Here is a 5,000-nt window from a genome sequence, read left to right on the forward strand (position 1 = left end):
CTAAATAAAGATCTTCTATAACAAAATCACTTGAAGCAGTAAACATATTCTATAAAGAAATGTCTTAGTTTCATACAATTTACTGTGTGCACTGAAAAAATCTGGTGTTAATACACAGCCTAGGCTCTGTAAACTGGTGTGTAAACAAAGGGTATGTTGCCAAATGGGGTCCCACTGTATAGCTAGCAACATGCCCCGTTTACAGAGCCTAGGCTGTGAATTAACACTGGAATTTTCCCCCAGCGCACACACACTAGCATACGGACAGGTAAGCAGATCGTAAGGAGATATTCACTGATTTTGAACAACAAGCGTTCTCCAGAATCGCTGACTCCAAGATAATTTAAGTTCTCCTGTCAAACTGATTAATAACATCTCACTAACTCGTAATCAATTTTATACTGAATCGAACCAATGATGTCATATAGGGAAACCCCTCCCAAGAGAGAGATGGACACTTTAATGAGAGAGAGAGAGAGAGAGAGGGGGGGAGAGAGAAAGAGAGAGAGAGAGGGGAGAGAGACAGAGAGGGAAGGAGGGAGAGAGAGAGAAAGAAAGAGAGACAGAGACAGATAGCGAGAGAGAGCGAGAGAGAGACAGATAGAGAGAGGGTGAGCGAGTCAGCGAGAGAGAGAAGGAGAGGTAATACCCTTGGATAGCACTGGAAAGAGATAGCATGAGGGTAATGCATTAATGCCGTATCGATCAGGACTTTACTTTATCAGCTGAGATGGACAGAAAGGTCGAAGTCACTCACTGGGACTTTACCTCTGTGTCCAAAGCTATGACACAGAGAGGGAAATATCAACTTTAAAGGTGAAGTCAGTGATTCTGTAGAACTGGTTATGTAAACAAAGGGGTCCACCGTATCTATAGCAACATGCCCGTTTACAGAATCCTAGGCTGTGTATTAATTAACGCAATTTTTTTTTCTTTCAGCTCACACACAGTACGGACAGGTAGCGGATCACGAGGAGATATTCACTGATTTTGAGAAAAGGTGATTTTGACAACAAGCGTTCTCCAGAATCACTGACTTTAATGTTTCTCCAGCTTTTGACAGTAAGAAAGCCATTGTTTCTTTGTTTGTTTGTTTGTTTGTTTGTTTGTTTGTTTGTTTGTTTTATTGTGACATCAGAACACAAGGTGAAGATTGTAATCACGAGGTCTTTCAGTCCAGAGGAAGCCAACGGGATAAGAGAAGCATTCTGTCTACATCGGCAGACGAAAAAGGCCAGTAAAAAACCATTATGTAAAACCCCAAAATACGCTATCAGTAAGGCAAAGAGACACACACACACACACACACGCGGGGGCGCTAACACACACACACACACACACACACACATACACATGGCATCTATTAAAGGTGCAGTGTGTCGAATTAATTGGCATCTTTATTAACAGACTTGGTAGAAATTAAATATAGCCTAATTTTTGCAAGTATGTATAATTAGTGTAAAATCGCATTTAAAATTAATTTTTATTTTAATTTTTTATGACCTTAGAATGAGCCTTTTTATATCTACATAGGAGCGGGGCGCTGAGGCCGCCATGTTGCACCGCCATGTTTCTACAGTAGCACAGAACGGACAAACTTAACGGCCTTACACCTTTTTATATATAGTGGGCGTCCTGGGGAAATGCACCTGTTGGAAGACCAAGAAGAAGAAGAAGTACTATAGAATAAATAACTAAAATACATTCTTCACCTCATCACTTGATATTGTGGAAAGACTTGAGGCAGTGGTGGATGATGCCATCTTTAGTAACTATAGCTTCTTGTCCTTGAAGGCCACCGTAGCTTCTTGTCCTTGAAGGCCATCTTTTACATAATTTTATATCTTGGGTCAGAAGAATTTCAGCATACAAAGTGAACACTCTGGATTATTACCAAGAGTATAGGATTTAATTGGTGTTTAATTAATGTCACAACACTTCACAGACAGTAAAGTGTTTAATAACAGTCTCAGGCACACACACACACACACACACACACACACACACACACACACACACGGTCTCAGGCTGAGTGTGAAGCCGCTGCAGCTGGCATCAGGGCAAAGGTGTTTAAAAGGTGACACAATGGTTCAGAGTTCAACCGCGAGTTTAGTTTTTAGAAATGTCATGAGAGAGAGAGAGAGGGAGAGAGAGAGGCAGGGAGAGAGGGAGAGAGGGAGAGGGAGAGAGAGAGGGAGGTAGGGAGAGGGAGAGAGAGAGAGGGAGACGGAGAGGGAGAGAGAGATAGGGAGAGAGAGAGGGAGAGAGAGAGAGAGAGGGAGAGGGAGAGGGAGAGGGAGAGAGAGAGGGAGAGGGAGAGAGAGAGGGAGATAGGGAGAGAGAGAGGTAGGGAGAGAGAGAGAGAAAAAGAGAGAGAGGGAGGGAGAGGGGGGAGGGAGAGAGAGAGAGGGAAACAGAGAGAGAGATAGGAGAGACAAAGAGAGGGAGTGATTCCACAGTATCCCACTTAATCATAACCTCACCAGTGAAGATGGCAGGCATGGGGCGCTCCGGTGGCGTAGTGGATAGAGTACCATATTGGCTCAGGCCTCATTGCAGTGGTCGCGGGTTCAAATCCAACCTGTGGACCTTTACTGCAGGTCATCCCCCCTCTCTGTCTCTCTCTCTCTCTCTCTCTCTCTCTCTCTGTCTCTCCATGTCAACTCTGTACTCTCTAATAAAGCTTGAAAATACCAAAAAATAATCTTAAAAAAAGAAGATAGCAGTCATTTTAAAACTAAGATGGACAAAGTTGAAAATCTGTGTATCTTTTTTTCAATGTGCTTTTCAGTGGTCCCACACACACACACACACGCACACACACACACACACACACACTGCAGTGACTCACTGAGCCCTGATTGGTTTACGGGTCACTGCATCCAATACTTTTCCTCAGAGCGGAATCTTTTCAAACGGTTGATTCGATCTTAATTGGGTCCAGTTCATCTTCTCAGGATAAAGAGAGAGGAACACACTGTCTACACATTGCTAAAGGTCTCTCCCGTGTTACTATAGTCACACTTGGGGCAACTGTGGCTCAGTTGGTAGAGCGGGTTGGCCGATGATCAAAGGGTTGGAGGTTCGATCCCCGCCCTGCCACCTAAATCATAGTTGTTGTGTCCTTGGGCAAGACACTTAACCCACCTTACCTCGTGTGAATGTTGATAGTTAGCCTGCTATCTGTGTGTGTGAATGGTAACGTGGGAAAGGAAAACAGGTCTCCCTTGCAAAAGAGTCTTCGGTCTCAATGGGATTTACCTGTATAAACAAAGGTTAAAAAAAACCACTCCTCTAATTGATTTTTTTAGTCTAGTTCGTTGTACTATATTGTAACACCCGGGACTTTAAGAATCTATAGTAGTAATAAAGGCAAGTCAAGTGTACATCATATACTCCTTTAATTTGTATCATATGGACAGGGAAAACAGTGACATAGCATCTCTGCCAACAAACAAACAAAACACAACATTAGTGCATCCTAAAACTTGTCTGTGAAGTTTTTGTTGCGTGTCAAATTTCATTGATTGTATCTGTTTTTTTATTCTCCTTTGTAAATTAAATCTTGGCCTCAATGGGACTGATAAACGGGACCGGACTTTCCCGGTAAAGGGTTTTTTACTGGGAGTTTTTTCTCAGCCGAGCTAAGGGTGTAAGGGCAGGGTGTCATATTGTATCATATTGTATCATATATCATATTGTATGAAATGTAAAGCCCACTGAGACAAATGTATTTGTGATTTTGAGCTATATAAATAAAACTGATTTGATTTGATTTGATAAAGGATTAATCTTTATACATCCACAAAGGTTATGGGGAATATTGCTAAGAAAACTGACAGCACTCATAAACACACAATTCCTTTCCTAACTGCCAACACACCAAAATGAAAGAAAATATGTAGTGGTTTCCCCTGTTTCTATTCATGCAACGATTATAATCAAAAAGAAAAACTAGACTGTGATCCACTGCTCTCATACACAACCCATCTATTCTTCATAATGCAGCTACATAAAGCTAATAGAGTAGTCATATCTGTAGCAGGTGACATATCTAAATTCAACTGTTTTTTTTTCTGTGCTAGATACCAGTTAACCCTGCTGTTCGCTAAACAAACGAGGCTTAATACATCACCTTGTTTTTTTATTTTTTCAAATTTGTATTATTGGTCATTATTAAGCTCCTATTGGTCCAATCGCTGGTGGATTTGTTCATTCCTGAGCTTAAATACAAACCAGTGATGTCTTAAAACACGTGGACTCACCACAGACTGCACTGGAGTCGGAAGAGAAGGGAAGGGCGAACAAGTGGCTCCGTGCGCCCCCGCCACCAGACGCACATTCCAGCCCCAGACAGCGGCCTGAGCAGCGGAGGAGGTCGGCGTGGCTCACAGGAAACGTCCGGGGGATTTTTGTTTGCTTGTGTAACTATCACCATCTTTCCATCTGACAGCTAAGGGAACGCAACCTGGACAGACAGACAGACAGACAGACAGACAGACAGACAGATAGACAGATAGATAGATAGATAGATAGATAGATAGATAGATAGATAGATAGATAGATAGATAGATAGATAGATAGATAGATAGATAGATAGATAGATAGATAGATAGATAGATAGATAGACAGACAGACAGGGAACGCAAGGTGAACAGACAGACAGTTACACATTCTTGGCGTCTTCATCGAACAACATTTACGCATTTTTAAGGTCGATGGGGCAGAATGCAAACTGACATATTATCGTTCTCGCTTTTTCTTTTCTTTTCCCCTTTCTTTGTTCTTGGCTGACATTTTGAATTTTCTTTGCCATCTCTGCCAATTTTCTTTTTTTTTTTTCAATTTCACTTTTAATTTTTGGGGAAATAACCAAAGATCGTGATTCGTGCGCGCAGAGTTCCATTTTTCACTGGTGCGTAAAAGCCTTGTCTGTGGAGGAATTACGCGCGGTGTGTTTCGTAGATGGAAACCGGAGCCGGGTAAGTTTTCCAAAAGGC

Source organism: Ammodytes marinus (genome assembly GCF_949987685.1).
Source record: "Ammodytes marinus genome assembly, chromosome: 8".
In the NCBI taxonomy this organism is placed as follows: Eukaryota; Metazoa; Chordata; class Actinopteri; order Uranoscopiformes; family Ammodytidae; genus Ammodytes; species Ammodytes marinus.